Source organism: Tamandua tetradactyla, chromosome 14, assembly GCF_023851605.1.
Source record: "Tamandua tetradactyla isolate mTamTet1 chromosome 14, mTamTet1.pri, whole genome shotgun sequence".
NCBI classification, from domain to species: domain Eukaryota; kingdom Metazoa; phylum Chordata; class Mammalia; order Pilosa; family Myrmecophagidae; genus Tamandua; species Tamandua tetradactyla.
In genome coordinates this window covers 16800038-16825982 of record NC_135340.1, presented here as the reverse complement: position 1 = coordinate 16825982, position 25945 = coordinate 16800038, and the positions used below count along the sequence as shown (strand labels likewise).

The following is a 25945-nucleotide window of genomic DNA, read 5'->3' as shown; positions in this document are numbered from 1 at the left end:
AAATTACATTTAATGTAGATTTCCAAACAACAAATGAAAAATGGGCACAGTGATTCTGGGGTGTGGATTTAATTGATACCACAAATGCTCAGAGCTGAATTTATTTTTCTGGAAGGACTTAGGACAGAGAGAACATTCATTTGTTTGTTCGTTCATTCAATCATTTCCTCTTTAATTCATGTAACAAATATTTATTGAGTGTTGCTAAGCTGTGTTCACTGCTGGAAATACTGGAATGAATCACACAAGCTTGTTCCCTGCCCTTGTGGAGTTTATGGTCCATCGGGGTAGGGAGAGGATCTGCAGTGACAACACGTAATTGTTCAGTTACAAAGTTGACGACTGTGTGTTTCAAAGAGAACCTCAGATATTTGGGGGATGGGCTTGAAATAGATTTGTACTTTGTAGTGGGGCTCCTGCTTGATCCTAAGTGGTGCCTGCATCACACTCAGACCCACAGGGCACACTGAAGAACAGAAAAGTGGTCTCATCAAGTCTGCCAGCACAGACAGTCCCTGGGGAGCCTCTCAGGACAAAATCCACCCCAAGGAAGGAGCCAGCTAGGAACATGCACTTGTTCCAAAAACAAGTTTGGGACAGGGTGTCGCTCTCCTGGCCCAGCCGCTAGTAGGAACAGTGCCTAAATCCTGGGGAAGGCAGCCATGAGTTAAAAACAGAAATAATGGAGAAAAAAAAATCCATGCAATCTCTATGGGACATGGAAGCACATGCTGTACTACTTGAAGACTAAGGTAATGCTAACAAAATGGTTATACCCCCACCCCAGCACAGACACACACACACACACAGACACACACACACACAAACATACACATGCGCATACACAACACTCTGCTTAGGACCCAGCCTAGCTTTGATGGCTTTGGAACTCTAATCTTTCAGGCAGTGGCCCAAAGTCAAGGGCTCCACCAACAGGAGGGGCAGCAACTTATAGCTTTCACAGTAATGGGAGATGGGACTCCTAAAATGCCTGTAAAGTACTGTTTTGATGGCAGTCCAACCCCCCAGACTTTGTCCAGGTGCTGGAACAAGGCACCCTGCATGGCTTCATGTGTTGCATGAGCTCTTCTACACAGGGGCCTGAACTAAGAGGTAGAACATGGCGGACCATGAGATAATCATCTATTTTACTCTCCAGCACATACGAGACCCTCTGTGCAGACTTCAGACGACTTGAGAAGACAGAAGGGTCTATGCCCCTTCTTGTTAAGTCTCAGTGGGTCTCATGATGGCTTTGATGAATAGAATATGGCAGAAGTGATGCTGTGCCAAATTCTGGACCTAGACCTTACGCAACTGGGAACTTCTGTTTCCTGTATTTTGAAATGCTTGTTCTAGGTCCCCTGAGCTGCTACTTAAGAAGCCTGACTGTACCAAGGCCACCATGCTCTCAGAAGCTCAAGCCATAAGAAGAGGTTCTGGAGGATGAGGTGCCAGGTGGAGAGAGAGAAATGCCAAAGAACACCAAGGAACCAGATGGGTGAGGGAATAAACCACCTTGGAAGCTGGACCAGGCAGGAGGCACCCACTCAAGCCCTTTCCGAATTACTGACCCATGAAAGGGAGAAAAAAATAACATGGTTGTTTCAAGCTTCTTAGTTTGGGGTAGATTATTACACAGCAGAAGATGACTGGAACTGGAAGTCTGAAGAAAAAGTAGGAGTACCAATGATTTAGCTCATGGGTACCAGAAAATAGAAGCTATCAGGTTTATCATTGTTTATTCTTTGGCTTTCAGTTTGCTGTGACTTGGAAAACAGATCATACTAGACAAACTGAAAGACAGAAAAAGGAAGATGATTACATATATAATGGTTTTGGTTTTCTTCCAATCTTTGTGTTTTCTGGCTCCTCCTTGTATCGCTTTTCTTTGTTATTCCCAAACACATGTTCAAAAACGATCTGTCCTCGGACTTCTTCTCTCCCTTGGACATTGTTTGGTCTCTTCAACTTCATCTACGCCTCTATATAGATGGTACATACAGATTTATGCCTTTAGCTTCAAAGTCTATTTGGGCTACAGGTCCTTATTCTTGACTGCCTGCTTTGAACTGTCTTCTTAGAACCTGAAATTCAGCACATTCAGAATCGAACTCTTCTCACACAAAGCCAGTTTCTCCGCCCATCTTACCAACTTCTGTTAGTGGTCACCAGTCCTGGAGCCTCTTGGTCCTTCCCTTCTGAAATATCTTTCTGTACCCACCCCTCCCGTTTCTCTAGTTTTTTCCTAGACTCATGCAATAGCTTGTAATTGGTCTCCCCATCTCCCCCCACTCTCCTAACTGTGAGCTAGATCAGTATTTTTCTTTCTATGGGTTGCAACCCATCAATGGGTTGTGAAAATCAATGATAAACACTACTATTTTTACAAATGAAACAAGTATAATAGAATAAAACAGGTAGAAAGTATCAATATTTTACATAAAGGTATTATTTTGTAAAATTTTTGCGCCAATTGAGAGTATATATTTTAAATACATATGTATCAGGTTGCAGCACAAAATGTATTTCTTACTGTGGGTTGTGATGAAAGAAAGGTTGAAAAACATTGGTCTAAACTATACATTCCTGCCACACTGATGTCCTAACATCCATTTTGATCAAATCACTCTCCTGCTCAAACATCTTTGATGGCTACCCATTCCACTGCAAACCACAGGAGTGTCCCCTCCTACCCTCACCCTCCTGACTTGGTCCTAATTCTTTTTTTCCACTTATCTCCTACCATTCTCCTTCATAAACTCCTACTCAGAGTGGGCTGTGGTCTGTTAGCTCAACACATTCCATTCTGCCAGGCTTCTGGGTCTTTACTGAAGTTGTTTCCTTTGCCTGCTCTGGCTTCTCCTGACATCCCTATAGATCCACTTCCATTTTAGTGCTCAAGAGGCAATGTGGTATGGTGGAAAGGGTCAGGCCTTGGAATTACACCAACCACAAACTGACTCCAGGCTCTGTCACTTACTTTCTAGATAAGTTATTGACCTAGAGACCAAACTTCCTCATCTTTAAGAAGGAGACCTTGTACTATTGGCATGAGGATTAGATGAGATAATGCATGTAACACATTCAGCACAATAGGTCAGCCCCCAGTAGGTATCTTATTATTGGTGATGGGCACCTCCAACATGCCCACTACTGTGTGATAAAATTTATGCTCCTAATAATATAGCTACCATTTATATTATTATAAGTAAAAACTTTCATGACACAACATCAGGCATGTTGGTGACATTCATGTTAGTTCCCCTTTCTTTAGACCTTCTTTCTAATAAAATTAGAAATAATTAGAAATTATTTCTATATGATAATGATTCTTGTGCTTATTAATATTTTAGTGGACTTAATACTCCGAGATCATGGATTAAAAAAATCCATTTGGGTGTCTCTCATAGTGTTTAGCATAATGCCTTTCATAAAGGGAATACTCAAAAAACTGAATGGAATTAAAAGTGGAAATGCTATCCCATTGTAATCTAGCCAGAGAAAAGTTCTACATCTGTGGACCCTACATAAACCAATGGAACTGAATTCTGACTGTTTATTCTGACTTTATTCTGAGCCCACCAGGACAGATGCATGCATATCATTTACGGTCTGTAGAATGGAAAATAGACTCTGGTCTTACTATTTGGCTTACAGAGAGGCTATGAAGATCAAGTCTATAAATTCCATGTTGTACTTTGGGAAAGTCAATATAAACGTAAAAAGCAAGAATCTGAAACCAGTTATTTAGGGAGAAAGGAGCCCCCATATCTTGAAAAGTTTGACTGAGTAAATACACCCAAGATCAAACGTGTAAATCCCAGGACTGCACTTACTCACTTCTTGTAGTGAATGCTCTTTTCCTCCTAATCCATTATGCTAATACATATGCCACATTTTATGAGGCCAAGGTGAAAACTAATCAGGCTCTATTGTAACTAAGCCTGTTTAGCTGACACATGACACCCAAACAGATCTCTAGACCAGCAAATCAAGCCTGCTGCTATCTGCAGGGAGGCAATGACTAATGAGCCAATCTCAAAGGATTGTCTCACCAGGGCCCTCGGTGAGGAGGTGGCAAAACAGGCTTCAGATCTGAGGCTTTAACCCTTTTTTACTGGACATCTGGCGCTGCACATACTGCTGGGAGTAGGCTGCTGTAATCCTGACATACATCTGGGCCCACTCCCGTGGCACCAGCTCACGGAATTTTGCAATGTGGAAAAATGTGTAGCTGCCTGTAGCTCTCTACTCTAAGAATCTTCAGCATTCCAGTTGGCTGTTCACATTTCTGTGGCCTTGGAATCACTCACTGGCTATAGTCTTTGTTCTTCCTATTGCACGCATCAGAGGAGGAGGGGCCCAGGCCCAGGCCTAATTTGTTGTTCAAAAGAGGTGGAAGGGAGCCAGCTCAGTTTGAGAAGCAGCAAGCAAGAGGATGCACCTAACATCAGTGTCATCATCAAAGCCAAATAAGGCGAGATGCAATGGTCACCGTGTCTTAGCACTCGCCTTCAAATAAAAGAGAAAAACCAAACTAGTAAGTTGACCATGACATGGTTTTAACCACCAATTATTTTATTTTATTTTTATTTATTTATTTATGTATTTATTTTGGATGCATGGCCCTGGAATTGAACCCGGGTCTCCTGCACGGAAGGCGAGCATTCTACCACTGAGCTACCTGTGCACCCTTATTTTTAATAACTTATCAACATTATTTTGATGACATTTTCTACAGGAGCACTGCATGTCCTCCTTATCTCACTCGATTCTCACTTCTGACTCACCTAGACTTTCTAACTGGGGCTGCTGCACCCCATCTGTACTGTCTCAGCCTCCTCCAGATTGCTCTCAGCTGAATGAAAGTTGTGGCACACAGGTTCGAATCTCTTTAGGTCTGTGAGAATGACTGAGAATGACAAGGTTACTTAACTGCTCTAACTCTTAGTTTCCTTATCTGTAAAGTGGGATAGTAATACAACTAATTGTTTTAGGGTTGTTTAGAAGATAAAATTAGATAATGCTAGTGTATAATGTTAACACAATGCCTGGAGAAGTACTCAATAAATGCTAGCTACTATTGTAATTTACTCTGAGACAATGAAAATTGCTGTGTTGTCTTCATTCTATACTTTATAAGGAAAGCAATACGTTGTGGCCTGCAGTTGTATCAGCTGAAGATAAGAGGAACATAGGAATAGAGTATTACTAAAATATCTAGGCTTACACAGACTATTTGGAAATACGACAGTGGGGACTTTTCTCCATGTGACCCAAATGCAAGCTTCTTTGTCTTTATTTTCCATCTCGGTTCTTTGTAGCAATTCTATCACACTTCCAACAATTACAAAAGTTTCCTTCCTCTGGAAATTGGCAGAGATAGGTGTATATTCTTCCTCTCTCTCTTTAATATGCTCACAAATGGAAGAACTTGTTTTTGAAGGCGTTTTCCATAGCTCTGCCAGCACTGCGATTTTTAAAATTATTTCAATTTTGAACATGCTCATTCAGAATTTAAAATTTTTTATCTATCAACTTTGGAATAGAACTAAAAAAAGATATTAGTGATATTTAAAAAACAGAGCTAAATCCCTAAAAATCCCAAGGATTTCTCTCTTCACATTATTTCCATATTACTCACATGCCTAACAAGGTTAGACATTTATCTTTGAATGGTCCATGTTTACATTTTTCTTTTCCCCAGAGCTTAATAGGACTTTAAACTTTCCTTAGTTTCTTAAAATTCTTTAAAAAATATGTAGACCCAACATTTTCTATAAGAATAGTGTCCATAACAAGAAAAACTGAAGGCATCTCTCAGGATCTATGTGAAATCTCGGTAGCACTGAAATAGTGTGCGGTGCCCACTAAGTCAGACTTGGACATCTTTGAATGCAACAGGCCCACTCCTTTAGGGAACTTTCTAGATCCCATCCCCATCCAAGTCAACAGGCTCCAGTCTAGACAGAGTTTGCTTTCTAAGACTAGAACCTGAAGGATTGCCCTGCTGGGTTTAGGTCTATTTCAGAAGGTATTAGGCTATGTACACACAGCATTTGTTGTTGATTATTTATGATTTCTATAAAACGTTAGGCATCAGGCTCTTGGTGAGGCATATAATCCCCTATTATAACTGTTTCTACAAGGAAATCAGATTTGACTTACATCTTTCTTACTTAAGTTTCCCTTGCTAGGAAAGTAGGTAGATGTGGAGGCTGCCTGTGTTTCATTTTGCCACATGCAATTACGTCACGTGCATCATCTGTCTTAAATATGTGTTGGCAATCTGCTATTACTCTTTAGTCTTCTTGACTTCCTGCTTTCTGTTTTATTTAGATGTTGTTTGACTTATACTCTGGTGTCCACCTTATGCTCATATGTAACACTAGTCCACTTCTCCTCCTTATCGAGGAAGTATAAATGTAAAGGCCCTTCCTGGGGAACAGATTAAGATGCTGCATTTTGACTGCAGAGTGCAGTAACTGATATGTCAACATTCCCCTGTGATAAACAGCAGGTGAAGATGTAGGTTTTCAAGAATAATCTCTTCTTAGCTCAAGTTTTGTTATCTGACAGCCCATCTGGTCTTCAGCCTGACTGCTTTATTTAAATCTCTAAGATGCTTTTTATTTTATCTTTGCCTAACATTTCCCTTAATTTGTAAATCTCAATGTATTCCTCAAATACCACGAGTCTTACAAAAACAGAAATACTATGACCGAAATTTAAAAAAAAAAAAAAGAAAAGATACAAAATAAATCACTGATCCAATCTTATTTTTGCAATTGTCATTTTTGGACGACAGCCAAGAATGGATTTTTTGGATGGGGCTTATGAATGCAAAGTACAACTCCCTCCATTATTATCAGAACAAAGATCGCTTACTTTGAATGGCTCGAGATATGTAAACACAGCTGGTCTAACAGCTTGAGTGGCAATGAGACACACGGCCACAGAAGAGTCTGGGCTCAGGTGTGACCTGACGACTCAGGTGCGCTTGTGTAAAAAGCCCAGAGGCTGAACTGTGTCTGTTCCTAATTGTGAAGAAAAACTTGCGCTTTCTAGAGAAGTTACTCCCCTTGCTAGGCCTTAGAGCCTTGAATCATGCATAGTTTTTTGCATTTTCCAAGTCGGCAAAATTTCAAAAAAATCTGGGGGAATTACATGAAGTTGTGGACTTTTACTTTTGCAGGATAAGAAACATTTTTTAAAAACTCTACTATTTCCTACCTCCATCATGTCATAGAAAAGATATTTTAACATAAAATATTAATACATAATAGCCTTTGTGTGTATGTGTCTGCTGTATGGCAGGGGTCACATTTCATTTCTTTTCTCCATGTGGGTATCCCCTTATTGCAGCACCATTTGTTGAATTTTGTTTGTTTGCTTGGTTGTTTTTTCGTTTGTTTGTTTGTCTGTTTGGGAAGTGCATGGGCCAGAACCGAACCCGGGTCTCCCGTATGGTGGGCAAGAATTCCACCACTGAATTACCCTTGCACCCCAACCCATGTTATTTATTTATTAAAAAAAATTTTTTTGGTGTGGGGCATGGTCCAGGAATGGAACCCGGGTCTCTTGCATGGAAGGCGAGCATTCTACCACTGAACCAGCCTCACACCCCCATACAATAGCCTTTTTACATGGACCATATTTAAGTGTCATAAAAAAAAAAAAACCTCTGTCCCCTCATTTTGCCGTGCACCAGAGAAAACTCTGTCACCCACAGCTCGTTGTTTGGCTCCACGGGCCTCACCCCTGTCTGATACATGCTGATTAATGACAGGCTGGGGTCGGAGCCAGCGTCGGGGGGAGCACAGTTTTCCTCAGAGCCAAACCATAAGACTTCACACTCCTAGAATATGCCACTTCAAGGCCACAGCTTGGCCACAAAGCGCTGCTCAAAGCCCGCCTGGGCTCCTTCGGGAGCACGTCATACCACTGAGAGCCTTCCTAAGAAGTGAAAATGGGGCACTCTCGTGGCCTGGCACTCAGCAGCCGTAGTCCAGCTGTATCAGAAGCAAAGCAAGGGAAATTTTTTAGGATGTTAAAATCTTACCCAGATCCCCCAAGGTACATGTTTGGGAATCCTTGATATTTGCAAGAGATAAATTGCAAGACATGAAAAAATCACCTAATCTACAAATATGGAAATATTTGCACAGGCTCCTGGCTTTTTCAATAATTATTTTGAGACATCAGTTGCTAAGCACATCATTTTTCCCAAAAGAAGCCAATGGTTTTGCAAGGTTTGCTTATGTTTTATATTTCCTACGATTATTTTTCTGTTTTCACAGAAGCCAAGATTTTAATTATCCTGAGAGTTACTGCCTATGTCAGGAGTAGAGAACAAAAGTATCTGATTGGAGAGGGATGTTGGGTGGCTGACTAGGCTAACTGACTAGCTCCTGAATCGTTCCCTAACCTAGCTTCAAAGTACATGTGATACAAATTTAAACCTCAGCAAAACTGCCAATTAACACATCACAAACCTTCATGGTCCATTGAAAATATTCAAAACCTGGAGTGTTAAATCTGTGAATACCAAGGGTCTCCTGCACAGTTCCCCAGCAGCTCAGTGTTACATAATTTGGGGCGAGAAACTCACATTGCTGTTGGGAAAGGTAACGATCACTAACTAGTTTCTTTTGTGATAATTCAAAACACAGTAAAATAAAAGCAAAGTTTACTTTTAAAACCTAACATACCATTGCTTACATGAATTTCTCTTGTGCTCACTATGCATTGGCGTGGCAATAAATGGGCATTATGAAGTAAGAAATTGGGAGATCACTGAACATTATTCTGGATAAAAAGCTTGGTTAAAGGTCTCTTTATTGTGGAGGTACTACGGTTAAGAAAAAAAAAAACAACTCACATTCACCAGCATGCTTGAGGATTTCGTGCTCTTTCAAAATAAACTTAAAATACTTTGCCTGCTGCATGCACGATGACAGATTTTGAGAAGAAGAAAAAAAACACCTTCCAGCCACTGGGTAGCTAAACAACAATATGGAATGTTTGTGTCTTCTCAGCTGTGAGTGATGAGTTAGCCCCACTAGACACGGCTCTGATCCTAGGCTCACCAGCTAAGACACCCCATGTCACCAAAGGCCATATCAATTAACGTTCAACTGCAAAGAGCCTTAAAAGGCATCTAACCTAGAAGTTAGAATATATGATGGAAAAAGACTGTGCTGGGTTCATCCTCAGATAAGTTTCATCATTCTCAGAGGGATTATGCGTAAAGATTTAAAAGTATTTTTTCAAAATCTAGAACTGTGTTTTGAATAAATTATAAAGGAAGGAAAAAATGGTCCCTGTCTTAAAGGAGCTCAAAATCTTCTGTGGATAAGAAATAGCGTGCTAATATCAAATATAGCCAGATGCTCACCACTGTGCTATTTCATGTCATCCTCATTATAACCTAATGTTGTCAACAGGTTACACATGAGAAAACTGAGGCTTAGCGCACTTAGCTTACCCAATCAGTTCTCCCTCACTCAAAGCATATTCTCATAACCATTACATCATACAAACATGCATACGTGCATACATGCATGCATACATGCATAACAAGGGGAAAAAGAGAGTTGAAACAATTTAAGGTAATGGTTCAAAGATATTCACTGATGCCTTAGGTAATGAATAAAACCGAGTGATAAATGTTCATCTGATGGACATTTGCAGTCTTGGATTAATGCATCTCCCTCTACTCAGTAGGTAAGGGAATTGCTCTACATATTAGCTCAAATGCCACCTTCCTTCTTTACCATATGGAGGAAACTTCTAGGAGTGCTTTATTTGTAGTCTTCTAACAGCACGTCACATTTTCCCATTTGCTGTAGTGCTTCGTGTACTCTATACACTTTAGACTCTATACACTTGCCCAAAAAGAATTTAGTAGATTTCTTCATACTTAGCAAGCGTTTTGTATATGGTGGAACTTCACATTTGTAAATTCTAACGGACACATCACTTACTTAAGCAGGCATGGGGAGTAGTTACCTAAGTTAACACTTGTGACTTTGGTTACATTGTTAGTTTCCACAGATTGTTTTGGGGATTGCATGCAGACACAATTCCATGCCACACTGGAGAAAATGTTTAAAAAGGAGACAAAAAATAAAATGTATTTTGTGGTATTTTTCCTGAGATTACTTTAGGTCAAGACAGGAAGAAGGAAAGAAAGGACAGTTTGCTAGATAAATTTTGATAACAATTTATTCCAGACACCAAATTCTGAACAGAAGGTTCTATATCCATCTTACTGATACAGGTTGAATTCATTTTAGAGACTAGCCTTAAATGAAAAACTAAAAAGGTGCAATAAGGACTCAGATTATTTTTTGGCCTTTGAGGACATGGACTAACTCTACAAGTCCCACTTTCCTTAATAATATGTGTTGTGTCAACTATCCTGCCTTTTTATTTCCACAAATAGTTATAAATTCAAGTTACAAAGCTGTTGTTTCTATTCCAGAAATAACTAGCATTTAAAATATTTTAATGAAAATCTAAAATAATTTAAAATGGATCCAATGGTACCAATGTGTAATATTACTTTAATAACCTTTGTAACATAATAATATTAATAATATTCATATTAATAAATATAAGAGTAATCATATATGTTATTCTTATCATCCATGAGTTTTACTCCCCTCACTTAAGAATTGCATATGAGCATTCTGTAACTGTTCCTTTCCAAAGAATTATTTGGCTAGAAATTAATTCCCGTAGAACATAACTTTTTTTTTTCGTAAAAAGAAATATGTCAGCTTTAGTGAAGTGGTAAGTGATGGCCATGCAGGAAATCAACAGCAGAAAAGGGGACGAGTAGAAGTTCAGTCCTATGTTCTAAGTAAGGTTCCCAGAATACTCAGAACTACCCATAGGGGGCATGCAAAAAAGAACCATCTAAAGTAACCAGAGGTGTGAAGTCTGTACAGTCCTCTAGAAAAGATCTTTTGCAAGCTATTTTACAAACTGAGAAATATTTATTGACTTCGCAAGTAAAAAATAATCAACACTCATTGTGGAAAAGAGATACCTGCTCTAGTGTTGGGCTGCCAGATGGTGGAAATGTGCTAAGGAAGGGGTTCTCCGTTGCTGAAGTAACTCACACAGACACTGAGAGCAAGGTTCAGAAGACTGGATAAATACAAAACCCACTGAAATGGAATAAATATTTTATGTTCCATAACGAAGAAATCAATCCATGATTTCTTGAGTATCCTCAAACAACAGGAGATACTCTATTTTATACTACAGAAGCGTACTCTGCTTTTCAGTTTTTGCTCAGGGCTGTCAGGGACTTTTGTGCCAGTTTCTCACATTTAATGAGGACTTTACGTTCTTCCCCTTTGGACTCATCAACACTACCATCATATTTAACTTGCTCACACCGAACACCCTACGTGAATGGTTTCCTGACATCTTCATTTCCAAAATTGTTTATCACCACCTTAATTTAGCAACCAATTTCCATGACCACACTTGGGACATTCTATCGCCTGGAAATATTTTACCTTTGAGAATAAGAAGTGCCATTGCCCCATTTGCTATCCTTACCCTGGCCCCTCTCTGCCTTGGCTCAATCATACCTGCTTTCAACCTCATCTCTGCCTGCTCCCTTGGTGTGTTCCACTCACCCCAGCCTGTTGGAACTTCTCTTAGATTCTTCCCTTTCCTTGCACTTGGTATGTTATCTTTTACAATTATAATATTCACATACCTCAATTCTTGAAACTTCCCATCAGTGGCTTTCTTGACTCTTATCCTCAGGTTCGAGCATTATTAGAAAAAGTCACATGACCTAAGATTGGTGCCCCCCGCCACGCCCCCCCCCCCCACACCTTGTCTGGTGCCCAGTATAAACCGGACACTCAAAAGGCTCAACAGTCCGCCTATGAGTTTCTTGTCTTGTCTTTTTCCGATTCTCACAAGAATATTTCAAACCTTCATACTGCTTTTCTCAAGTTCCCTCTTCACTCTCAGCAGATAATCTTGCCTTTTATCTCACAGAGGAAATAGCTGTTATCAGGGAGGATTTCAGTCAACATCCAATTCCCATCTTCAAATCTATTTCCCTTCACAATCCCGTCTCAGAATTCGCTATATGACCCCTTCCCATTGGAGTGTATTTTTCTACTGAAATCGTTGGCTCACGCCTCCTTTGAGATCTTAGTCTGCCAATTATCCCCTTTTTTCATATGTCCAGCTTAAAAACAAAAACAACTGACCCTGCATTCCACAAGCCTCTCTACTTATTGACGATGCCATTCCTTTCATCTCTTTCTAATATCCTTCAGCGAGAATCTATGACTATCTCTCCTCTCACCTTCTGCTCACTCCACCTGCTGCAGTCTCTGTACCACCTGACTGTGGCACTGGAAGTGGGTTCCTCAAGGCCATGGGTAATCTCCAAACTGCCATGTCTAGTGGATGCTGCCATCCCTTACCTCATTTCTGCCGCATTTCACACCACTGCCCCTCCCTCCTTTACAGCCCTCTTTCCCCTTGGCTTCTGTGGTGTCTCCACACCCTGGGTTTCCTCCAGCCTGGCTGGTTGCTCCGTCAAGTTCCCTTCGGTGGACTCCTTCTTTCCTTCTCATCTCAAATCTCAGTGTGCCCGGGCTTCTTCCTTGACCCTTTTCCTCATCCTCCAAGGCAGTTTTTACTCTATCACCTACACATATCTCATATCTTTTCTCCCTCTCTTACAGTAGTGGAGTCAGAAGAACAACACTTACAAATCTCTCTAGGCTTTGGTTTCTTCTTCTATATTATGATGAGAACTCCAACCTATAGGGTTGCACTGTGGTATAAATAAATGAGCTGTCACCAGGAAAAGTATGTAGTAGAGTGACTACTTAGTGAATCCTCAGCACATGCAACTTCCTTCCCCTTTCTTTTCTTCAGCTCAAGTGTTCACTGATTCATTCATTCCAGAAGTATTTTTGAGCGCTACCACGAACAGGCCTGTTCTAGGTATACTAGACAGACAAGGTAGCTTACACTGTAATGAAAGAAAAAGAAAACAAATGCAAAAGAACATTTTAAAGAGTGATGACTTCTATGAAGGAAACAAAATAGACTGAGGTATTAGAGAATGGCCAGGAAGGGGTACCATAATGAGGATGTTAAGGGAGTATCTCTTCGGATAGGTGACATTTGAGCTGAAAACTGGTTAAGAAGAAAGCCCTGCAAAGAGCTGGGAGAAAGAACAGTCATGCCGAGACAGAGGAAATAGCCAGTCAAAGGAATGAGGCTGGAATGCACTTCGTGGGTTTGAGATAAGAAAGGAGCACATTGCATTTGGAGTTCAACCAGCAGGGGAAGATCTCAGTTTCTCATCTGAATGATTGCAACTGCTTCCAAAAGGAGCTGTCCTAGCAGAGCTCTTTTCACTTTGAATTCTTCCTATTGCTGACAGAGTGATCTTTATAAAATATTATTATTATTAATAGATAACATTTATGGAGCACATACTATGTCTCCCACACTACTCTGACTGTATTACAGATATTGACCAAATACATCACAACAACCCTCTGAGGTAGGTATTATCTTCATTTAACAGATAAGAAAATGAGATACAAAGAGGTTAAATAACTTGCGGGGGTCACAAAGACAGTAAGTGGTGGAGCCAGAATTTGAACCCAAGAAATGAGGCTTGAATATAAATCTGAATATGTCACTTTCCTGTCCCAAATTGCTTAGTGGTGTTCTAGGACTTTCAGGATTAGTGCATGAGCGATTTTATCACCTGTCTGGATTCTCTTTGATTACCTCTGGACACACCAGATCACTCACTGTCCTGCAGCATGTTTTGTTCTCTCATACATCATACCTTTGCACATGGAGATCCTTTACCTAGAACACACTTTCTACTCCTCTTGCCTGTCTCCTTCTACCATTTTTTGTCTAGAGTCAGCTCAGGTGACATCTTTTTTTTTTTTTTAAGAGTGCTCTGCTTATTTTATTATTTTGCAGCAGGATGTCCAACACAAAAAAAATTTCCATAATTGCAAAAGGAGATAGTACTTAAGTACAAATAGGAGACACGATTTCTTTTTAAATAAATACTAAACCAATGGAGGGTCCTACAAGCATTTGGACTCGAGGGTTTCCAGGTCTGCAGGGCTGAGCTGCCTCACCTTTGGACTCATGATGCTGGTCATTATTGCCCATCCCCACCCCCAATAATCAATAAATGGAATCAGCGGCACCAATGGCCCAATGTGATCACAATGATCCCCTTCTCTAGAGCTTTCCCTAGCCCTCTACAGATTTGATCTGCCTGCGTAAAAACAATAGGAATTTCTCAATGATCAATGGTCTGTAATGGTTAAGAAGGATTCCACGTGATTCTCTTCATTCCCGTTTCTAGTAAGACAGACACACTTGGATGACTTTCTTTGATTCCTTGTACAGAACCAGCACAAAGGCTCCACCCATGCCTCTGAGGTCACTGGACCATGCACCCTTGAAGGAGGCTTTGCCACCTTCATCTTTGAAAGTCTTCCTCCAACCGGTGACATCCCACTCTACATGACATCAGCTCCTCACACCCAGACTGTATCCATCATCTGCCACCAGGTGAGAGACCACACCAGCCACAGCTGTCACAGTCCAGACAAACAGCCATGCTCACCACAATGTGTGTTCGTGGGGGCGGGGAGCACACCTCTGGCTGTATCACACATGCAAAATTAGGCTGCCTGTAGATGACACCTGGCACGGAGACATTGAAGCCCTGGTATGGGCTCGGGTGCCATCAGGCTTTGTGATTTTCATGACACTCTCCCAGGCCTCTGAATTCTCTTTCTGTGACAGATTTCCCAACATCAGCCAGCCAAGCAGGTTCTAGCAAAATCCGGCGAGTAGATGAAGCAGAGAGAAGTGGCTCCAGCTGCCCTGCTGGAGGCTAGGTTGCCAGCAAAACAGCTTCGGAACTGTGTGTGCTTGTCTACACCATACAAAAACATCTGCTTAAACCTATCCTTAAAGGTGAAGTTGAGGGCTTGGATGGGGAAGTAGTGGGTGACGTTGGCCAAGTCACCCTTCCAGAAGGAGAGGATGCCCTGCTCCTTGGGAATGCGGCCCATACGGTCTGCCATGCCTTTGTACTGTTGGTCAGCGGCGATCTGCTTAGTGGCATGTTGAACTTGCAGCAGCAGTTTGACCCACGCTGTGGGGGCCACGGCTGTCCTGGAGATGGCATCGGTGACGCTGCTGGTGGGGAAGTCCTTAGCAAAGGAGATGGCCCTTTCCATCATGGTGGGTGGAGACAGCAAGAACTGGCAGGGTCAGACTGCTAGGTCAGCGCAGCCACCGCTGACACTGAAAGGAAGTGACATCTTCCTAACACATCACCCACCTTTCCGTCCTGCAGACACATCTATCATAACACTAATCATCAATTAATGAGTAGTCAGGGGATGGCTTAAATGTGAACACTGTGTCAGATTTACATTTTTATCCTAGCACTTAACATAGTACCAGACACACAGTAAACTTCCATTGAAATACTGTTGAATGAATGATGGGAGGCAGGGCAGTGAGGGACCTGATTTTTTTTTTTTTTTTGAGCTAGGAACTCTGCTGCGCTCTTTACATACACTTTTCAATTTGATGTTCACAGCCACCTGATAAGATAGGTACCTCCGTTTTTCAAGGGGAGAAATGGAGGCTTAGAGATAATAACATACCTATGGTCACACAACTAATAGTGGTAGGGCCATGATCTAAACCTGGATTATCTGGACCCAACACCCAGAACAGGAGAAGTCAAAGTACCTGCCCTCTAAGTGTTTAAACACTAGTCTGAGAGGCAAAATTAAAACACCTGAAACAAGACTGTGTGGTAATGCCAAAATCCCTCAACTTACAGTTCTGTGCTTCTGATGACCCAGGAGACACGTTCCCTTTGATGTCTTCTCTCTTCCTCAAACTCAATCAAACCCCCTTCTCTGTCGAAAGCTTTCTTTGCCACCATCTCTCTCTTAATCACCCAGCAGAAGCCATTAGGATGACATGGCTGATTCATTTCTCTCTTTTATGTTTTCAGCCCTGTATACTGCCTCCCCAACCTTGGCCCAAGTCCCAAAATGTATTCCTTCCTGACATTCCTTCATCAGGTGCCTTTCCTTCATGCTTTCAGCATCCGCACTCAGCACAACCCACAGAACCTGACTTCCGGCTTACCACAAAAGTCTCTAAACCTGTAGCTTCACCCTCAGCTCCATCCAATCAAGCACTTAATTAAAACACTATTCATTTGTTCCATGTGGGTTTAAGTTTGGTTCTCATTAAACTTCAAGAGCACTGAGGGCAGGCGCTGCAGCCTGACGTTTCTTTTTTGTCTTCTTGCAGCAGTGGTTCTGACTGTAGCCTGCCTACAACCCCCACTTGCCAAAGACTTCTTTGAGACGCTAATGAAGACTCTGACTCTCCCCAGAAAAACACAAGTGCACACAAAAATTGGCTGATAGTTTCTAGAAGTTTATAAACCCTAAATTAAAATTCTTGCTCTTTGGTCATTGATTACGAGCTTGAAGAATTAATATATGTGTACCCCACTCCATGCTCTTGAACCCCAGAGAGGGGATGTAATTAAAAACTCATGTGCTAAGGGTAGCAAGGGTAGACATCCTTTGGCAAGGCTCAGTTAAGGTAGAGCTTTAAAAATCTAGAATTTCAGGTATGGGTAGAAATGTATAACTAGGAGGGAAGAAGGTATCCAGGGCAGAGGAAAAGTATGACTAGAGGCTTGGTGGCAGGAATGAAGGAGATATTGAGGTGACACACTTGAATAGACATAGTCATGCTTGAGAGGAGTGGAATGTATTTAAGAACGTAAGGGAGTATCAAGTTTGACTTGCACAGGAGGCAGTGAGGAGCCAGTATAAGTTTCTGAGCAGAGGAAAGATGTGATGACAGTGCTGTTCAGACAACTGGGCACAGAAGTGAGGAGAGAGTGGGACAGGGAGTGGAGTTGGGATTGTAGCAGTGGGAATAGGCTGGAAGAGAAGAACTGGAAGAATGTTCCAGAAGAAGATCCAGGATTTGGTGAGGGATGGATTAAGAGATCTATGGTTCCGACATACAAGGAACTGTTTAAAAAATTGAAAAGAGGATCTCACTTCAAGTAGAGACATGAATGAAGCTGATCTGAATAGAACTAAGGTAAATCAGAACACAGGGTAAAGGGTGATATTGTCCATATTTTTAAAGTTAAACTTCTGTGTGAGACCAAAGGGAGAGATGTTTATTTGGTGCAAAATTTATATTTTGGGTACTGCATTTCCTAATTTAACTTGTATGGTCAGTTTAGTTGAATACTGTAAGCACATGGAATCTTGCACAGGGTGTGAGACTGTTGGTTTGTCCAGGTTAGTGTGATGCCCTGATATATCCCATAGTAATTTGGGCTGTGAATAAAGAAGTATTTGCAAGGTCCTCTTGGGGCACTGGGGAGAAAGAAGGAAATATTCACCTTCTCCATCTGGAGAACTTCTGATGTTCTCGCAAGCAGTGAAGACAACCAAATCAATAGGCTGAGCCATCGATCTTTGCTCCAATGAAACTTATTCTTGCAAAGAATTAGGCCTAAGAGTCACCACCAGAGAACCTCTTTTTTTGCTCGGATGTGGCCTCTCTCTCTTAGCCGACACAGCAAGTGAACTCACTGCCTTCCCCTGCCCACTGCCCCACGTGAAATATGACTCGCAGGGGTGTAAATCCCCCTGGCAAAATGGGACAGAAATCTTGGGTCTTGAGCCGAGACCTGGCATCAAGGGATTGAGGAAGCCTTCTTGACCAAAAGGGGGAAGAGAGAAATGAGACAAAATAAAGTGTCATTAGCTGAGAAATTTCGGAGTCAAGAGGTTATCCTTATGCATTGTATAGATATCTCTTTTACTTCATGGTGTATTGGAGTGGCTGGAGGAAAGTACCTGAGCTGTTAAGCTGTGTTCTAGTAGCCTTGTTTCTTAAAGATGATTGTATAATGATATAGCTTTTACAATATGATTGTGTGATTGTGAAACCTTGTGTCTGATGCTCCTTTTACCTAGGGTATAGACCGATGAGTAAAAACTATGAATAAAAAATAAATAATAGGGGGGACAGTGTAAAATAAATCAGTTAGAAGGAAATACTACTGGTCAATGAGACAGAGGGGTAAATGGTATTGTATATATGAGCTTTTTTCTTTTTATTTCTTTTTCTGGAGTGATGCAAATGTTCTAAAAAATGATCGTGGTGATGAATACACAACTATGTGATGATATTGTGAGCCACTGATTGTACACCATGCATGGAATGTTTGCATGTTAAGAATGCTTGTATGTTAGGATTTATCAATAAAAATATTTTTAAAAAGAAATCTAGGGTTTCGGAAATGGCCTGGGAGATGGGAAGACCAGTCGAGCAAGCCAAAACTGTGGGTGATATACTCCTCACCATGGTAGTGCCTTGTGCACCAGACTAAACCCAGTAGTTATTCTCTTTACCAACGTACAGTCTAAACCAGACATGAATGTACGCATCCAACATGCTTCCCAGAAACCTTGCAGACAGCATTACCAAATTCTGTTAAGTGAAAGAAATACATGAGTAATGTTTTCAGGATGTACATCAAAATGCCCACATTGAAAACATCTGAGAGAACACTCTCAGCACACGGCGCTCTGCATGGAACCTGCATTTAATGCCAACAGCATCTAATCATTAGTTATTTTTTCATTCTGTTGCCTAAAGCCTTTTGAACAATAACAGCATTAATGCTGTCCACTAGAATTTCCACTGGATCCACATTTTCTAAAGGGGACACACCCAGGTTTTTGTACTTGGCACTACCTGAGAGTGCACACTTGCATCTGAGGATGCACTCCTAGGAAAGAGTCAGTCATCACAAAGCCTTTGCGTAGGTGTTTACACAACGGCAGCAACACTCCTGCCCACATTTCCCAGACACATCAAAATGGCGCTCCAGGACCAAGCTGTGTATATTTGTGCCTAGTAACAGCTGCAGCAGAATCTACATAATTAGGCAACTTTCTTGACTCTGGGAGGATGCAAAACTCTTCCAGTGTCTGAAACATTCTCCACCATGTTCAAACATTTTGTCCTCTAGGGCATAGCCTTCAATTGGGGTGGGGGTGGGGAGGTCACTGCACTGTTACTTTGCTACTTGAAAATGAGTCCTATTTGTTCAGAGTAAGACCAGTTTCAATTATGACAATTCAAACCACCAGAGGGGGGATGATTTTATCATCACTTGCATTTTACTGATTAGGAAATGGAGGCCCAAGAGAACACGGAACTACCCCTTAGCTGGAGAGGCATCAGCATGAATTAATGCAAAGCAGAAATGACATCTTGTGTTCTGCACCCCACCCCTCACTCCCAGAGCCTTCACCAGCCAGTGAAGCAGTGTCCAAATTTGTATTGTGCTCCTGGGATGAATAATTAAAAAAACACCAAAATATGGAAGAAATTTAAGGGCTTGGACATTCTTTTTACCTTTTTCATTGAAAGTCTCCCTGCCCTAACAAAATAATCAGCCAGATGTCAAATAATTTGTTAATGATAGTTATTAGTCTGTAGCAGCGGAGCCCAGGCACCAAAGATGAGCTTTTAATGCCAGAACTGAGGAACGTTTTAATCCAGTGTGGTTTTGGGCATCTTACAGCACAGAATTCAGTAGGGCATGTTTGATCTTCATTGGCTATTAGCACAAAAGTATTGTTTTAAATCAGGATGGTCAAGCAAGAAGTTCAAAAGTTCCTAAAATAAAAATACATTCATTCAGTTTAGATGACCAATGTGCAACTAGAACCTGAGCCATGGTTATTCTCTGGGTTGGAGAGACCCTGGGAGCTAGTTCATGCATGGGAATGATTCTATTTGAGAGTGGCTTGAGAGCTGTTCCTCAGCAATGTGCTGTCTTTTCTAAAACTGATCTCACCGTCCCCAGTCAGCTTTAGAGCCAACCAAAATTTCTTTACCCGGGTGAGAGGTGATAACTTCCTGTGTCTCCAGATTACAGTACCTCCCTTACTTTTAGAAACAGCTCTGATAAACTAAAGCCAACTAGACAACTTCTAGGAGACAAGAGTAAGGGATTACACTGAGCTCTGTGTCTCTTTGCCTTCCCTCAGAACGGAGGAGAGATGGAAATGCACACAAGCATTGACTGAGTGTTTACCATGGGCCAGGCACTCAGCTATCTACTCCACGAGCCCACTTTCATGATTCCCATCTTACAGATAAGGAAGAAGAGACTCAAGTGTCCTACATGTTTAGTATACACTTGGCAGTTTGCTTTTTAAAAAATATTTTATGTAGGGAGCCAAAGGGCTGTGGCATTGGCACTGTTAGCTAAAATGAGGTTTTGGATGCTTTGTGCATGTCATTTCTCCTTGCTATTCCTGATTTCCACATGAAAAAAATGGTTCTCATTACTCCTTGGCCTGAAGGGCTCTTGAAAAGGGTGGTAACCAGGACAAGATGGTTTGAAGGTTAGGCTCGTGTGTCAACTTCGCCAGGTGATGGTGCCCAGTTGTCTGGCCCAGCAAGCACTGGCCTGACTATTACTGTTAGGATACTTCACAGACTCAAATCATCATTAAGTCGATTGCGCCTGTGGCCAACTGCATCTACCGTCAACTGGGAGAGCGTCTTCAGCAATGAGAGATGTTTAATCCAATCAGTTGAAAGCTTTAAAAGGAGAGAGGTGATGACTTCAACAATCAGAAGAGAGAACTTTCATCTCTACTTCAGCCAGCTAGCTTTTCCTGGGGAATTCATTGAAAATCTTCATTGGAATTGCCAGCTTGCATCCTGCCCTATGGAATTTGGACTCATGCATCTCACAGTTGCGTGGGACCCTTTTATAAAATCGTATTATATTGATAGCTGTCTCCTGTTGGTTCTGTTTCTCTAGAGAACCCTGACTAATACAATGTCACAATGTCTCACTGAGTTCCTGTGCGCTCCTCGTGAACAAAATTGGCTGAAGAAAATGGAGTCCGTCCCCCTGCATCAGGGACATCCATGTGAGGCTGGCACACTCCTCTCCAGCCCAAAGGTGAGTGCTTATAAATGCAGCAGAGCAAACCATATGCTCTTGACTTGCTTCATAATTTCTCATGGAATTCTGATTCTGTTCAGGTCTTGGGTTTGGCAACAAAACTATACCAAATAAACCAGCAAACAAAACAAATAAAATGTGTTTGTTGGATTCACCAATATGTGTTTAATAATCTGACATATCATTGTCAGTTGTCCAGGAAGTCACCTTGTTGTGCCTGACTTTCCACATGTGAAAAATGGAAATATAAATTTACATATTTTCCCCCATTTACCCTGGAGGGATGGAGAGAGGATTATTGAGACAATAGTCACAAAGCTATTTGAGCTTCTCACAGAAAGGTGCTACTGGAATACAAATTATTATTAGCAGTGCCATCGTCATGTGGTTTAAAACTACAGTATGGAAAGCAAGTTTATATAGATCAGTGTGTCAGGCTTCTGCATAATTTAAGTTCAATTTGAAGTTAGTTGTCTTTGCATGCTCAGGCTCTATATTAAAGCATTCTTTTGATGAAAGCACATTCAGGGGGCCAGATGTATTCACCCTGCAAGAAGAATAATGAAGGTGCAAGAATAGACACGCACAAAGTAACACCTGTGGAAAATGGATTTTGAGCTCTCAGCTATGTAATGCATGTTTATATTACAAAGTCCTACTGCGGTGAAGTTTGGGGACTCTTACAAGTCAATATTAAGTGTTAAATGTATAGATCCTGTGACCTGAGAGTGTCTGGAAACAGATACTGAAATTTTGCTTGAAAACTGAAGCATTTTGACAGAAACAAAAGATGGAGTCTCATTGAACATTATTTCTTGGGGAAAAATCTGTTACTTCTAGTCATTTAAGACCCTGCCCTTGAGTTTGATCCTTGGGAGGCATTCTGGTGTACAGGCATGAGTATGGATTCGGAATCAGACATGCTTGTATTTATTTATTAACGGTGGGATCTTGGGCACTTGGTTTCCACCTATAAAATGGGGATGATATAACCCATCTCCAAAGTTACTGTGAAGACCACGCAATGTGGTGTGAATTAATAATCCAGCGCTAGAGTAGGCGCTCATGAAAGGCTATTCCTTTCCCTGTTGGTTGGAATGTTTCAAACATCGACATTGTTTTTCAAACACAATCGACATATTGGTATTTTTTTTAAACTTATGTCTAAATACTTGAATATGTTGAATCTAAATGTACGGCAACCAAGAGGTGATTTTGTTTTCTAAAGGTAACTCGCTGAAGGAGATCTTCTTTAATATTTCTGCAGTTAGGATGGGCCCATTCAGACCCGAGTTCCACTTAAAAACCACTCAGGAGAATCACCACTAAATGAATTCCAGAATAGTCCTAATTTGTGTCTATACACCCAGGGACATCATTTTCCAAATAGAACTTAGACAGTTTAATCCCCCCCCAGTGGTCTCTCTGAAAAACGCTTCATCAGCCTAATTCTTTTTCTCTTGGAGCATGGAGGGCCTGTGCAATTTACTGTTCCCTTCATTGCCTTAGACGTCCCTACCCTTTGAACAGCTGTGCTGAGGGCCATTTAGAAAAGGAGGGGACAACAGCATGAAAATGGGAGTGCGGGGAAGGAGTTGGGCACATTGCCTGCCACCCCAGGCCCCAGCCTCTGTACAGGAAACATACTTGGCTGTGCCCTGCACCTCAACAGAAGCCCACGGGCTTTTGCAGCAATTAGAGCTGATAGAGGTGAGGCCCTTCACCTCTCTGGCAGTTATGGAACGAACCTGCAGTAGTAAAATAAGAACATGTAGCCACTGTCCTCCCTAAGATGTTTCTTGCTTGAGCATTGTAGAGTTAACACAGAGCCTTAATAAAGAAAGTGAGAATGTCTGAGCAGGAACTGGGTGGTGATATTTAATGCCTATCAGTGGCCCTGGACGAGCAGTTTTTTAGAAAAGGAGAGGCACCTGCTCTGAGGAACCTGAAGGAGTCTTGCATCAGTTGGTAAGAGCAACTGAGAGAGGAAAAGAAGAGCGAGGCCATTTTGATGGATTTGACTTAGAAATGGCCATTGAAAGAAAGTGGAGGCCCTAAATGTTTTGGAGGTGAGGGGGGACAGTGTCCATTCCAATCCTGCCTGCAGGCCTCATTCATCATCTTAACTTCAGAATTGTCACCATCAAGATTTCTGTTCTTTGCAATGGGACTAATGACATTTAAAAACTGATAAGAACAACAGATGACAAATTCATACTGTTTTAAAACACATGGTTTTAAAATGCCAGTTCTAGAATTTGACTCCTGGATGCTTTCAAAAATGACAGAATTCTTAAATAATTAAAAAAATTAAATGTCGATTTTCTATAAACCTACAGATTCTCTAATAAAAAAAGGTACAAGCAATTAATGTTGAAGTTGACATTAAAAGGTAGAAAGAGTGAATATATAGCCCAGTTTATACTAAGCAGAATTGATGTATGCCAGATAACTGTGTAAGATATATTATCAAAACAGATATGACTGTTGTGTACGGCAACCAAGAGGTGATTTTGTTTTCTAAAGGCAACTCGCTGAAGGAGATCTTCTTTAATATTTCTGCAGTTAGGATGGGCCCATTCATCATCTTAACTTCAGAATTGTCACCATCAAGATTTCTGTTCTTTGCAATGGGACTAATGACATTTAAAAACTGACAAGAACAACAGATGACAAATTCATACTGTTTTAAAACACATGGTTTTAAAATGCCAGTTCTAGAATTTGACTCCTGGATGCTTTCAAAAATGACAGAATTCTTAAATAATTAAAAAAATTAAATGTCGATTTTCTATAAACCTACAGATTCTCTAATAAAAAAAGGTACAAGCAATTAATGTTGAAGTTGACATTAAAAGGTAGAAAGAGTGAATATATAGCCCAGTTTATACTAAGCAGAATTGATGTATGCCAGATAATCATTTATAGAAATACAATACAAGAAGTACAATATCATTTATAGAAATTTTTCTTACTCAAATATATTAGGAAGTGGTTAAAAGTCATTAACTCTCTCTGTGATGAAGAAATGTTTCTAGTTAGCATGGGAAAAACTAGGACAGAGAATTGCTTTGGTCTCATGCTATTTTTAACGCCTAACTTCTCTGTTTGGGTTTCTTCATGCACAAACAAATGGTTTCTGTGACTAGTTCTTTGCAAGCATGCCTGTTTTAATCGGAGCGCTTGAGCAAAATATAAACTTAGCCATATCGAACCACAAAGGCGAAGCACAGTATAGACACACCGAGGGTCATTTGTTTGCTGTGAGATGCAAAGCAACTACAAACAGTAACGGAAAGCACATTGCTCTCTGCACTGCCAAAGGAAAAAGACTAGCATTTCTGAAGTACTTTGCATTTATTTCTCAAGAAGTGGAAAAAAAAAAATAATGCAGCCACTTTTATAGTTCGGACATATTTACAACATTGCTTTATTTTCTTAAAGCATAACAGCATCCATTCATCACTTGAGAGTAACAAAGCAGTAACCTGATATATGACAAATATTGCGAGCTTAATGGCTTATGTCCATTACCGATGGGTCCCACTCACTCTTTGGAGGAGATTGGCACTGGAGGATTACTGAGCAAACACAACACCTGAAAAAACTTGCCCTCCCCAGTCTGTCATCGGGGCTCTGATCGAGGGAATTACCTGGGAATGGTGGCTCTTATCTGAAGCTGCAAATGCTGCCTCTGCCAACAATCCTCAACAAAGAGTGGTGGTCATGGAAGGCTGAGCCACTGAGGCAGGGGCCGGGAACACCACCTCCCGGCAGCCCACCCCTTATGGATCACCTGAGCCCAAGCTCCACACCACCTGTCAGCAACTGAGGACAGGCGTCCGGATTCGTACGTGCTGGAAAGCAAAAAGGTTCCAAACATTCTCCTGTAATACTGTGAAATATTTAGCATTGAAACAGCATCTTTGATTTCACGACCAACTAAGGAATGTGTCTGTACATATGTTTAAAGTTCTGGCTGAAATCTTTGGATTCTATCAATATTGAAAATACGTACTTTGCTGTCATCTGTCTTTCTTCTCCTTTCCTAAGGGGACCTCATAGTCCAGAGACCTAAACTTGTCTTACTGGTTTGGCTCTCATGAAAAGTAAGTCACAGCTTTCTCTCTAGCTATTTTACCTGTCTAGAAAAGATCAGTTTTCCAACCATAAGGGTTTTTCACTTAATGGATTTGTCGAATTTATAAATTTCAGGTGAAAAAAATTTGGAAATTTGGTAATACTCATTTTTATTGTGTCTGTGGCCAAATAAATTATCTACAGATTTCCCAGAAAAATATATTTACCTAATGCTTCTTTACTGTTTTTGTATATTTTATTTCAATTATGTATTAACATTTGACTATTTGTTAATGGTGTCTTAATTTTATTTATTGGCTGATAAGTCTAACACATACAATTATTAACTTGAGGTCAGAAATATAAAACTAAACTTACTGGAAGTTGATAATTTGGAGTTACTACTGACATTACATTACTGTGATAATTTTCATAAATAGTTAAGTTCAGTGAAATGAATAGTAGGACTCACTGCATGTTTGGAGCTCTGTCATTGATAATCTGGTTTTCCTGAAAGCATTTAGCAGATTTTTGTAGGAGAAAAGCGAAGGTCTCTTCAGGGAAGAGAGGACAAGGATTGGAGTGACAGAGAGGAAGATGATGCAATTTCTTTTTAAGCAAACCATTGGCGGATTGATATAATTTATGTTTTAAATGGTTGTTATGCTTTTATTTTGCTAGCATCTTTTGCTCACGAAAATTTCAGTTCTATCAATCCTCAAAGAAAAGAGGTAGCATTCACCAAACTCTATATGC

At 40.8% G+C, this 25945-nt stretch overlaps 1 protein-coding gene and 1 long non-coding RNA gene across 2 annotated transcripts in view; one reads left to right on the top strand and one right to left on the bottom strand.

Annotated features, from left to right (window-relative positions):
• SLC25A21 (solute carrier family 25 member 21) overlaps positions 1 to 25945 on the bottom strand; it is a 462293-nt gene that overhangs the window by 81713 nt on the left and 354635 nt on the right. The window lies entirely within an intron of this gene.
• LOC143655630 (uncharacterized) overlaps positions 24192 to 25945 on the top strand; it is a 71121-nt gene continuing 69367 nt past the window's right edge. Inside the window, exon 1 of the long non-coding RNA XR_013162193.1 lies at positions 24192 to 24981. This is a non-coding gene — a long non-coding RNA (uncharacterized LOC143655630). The remainder of the gene's footprint in view (positions 24982 to 25945) is intronic.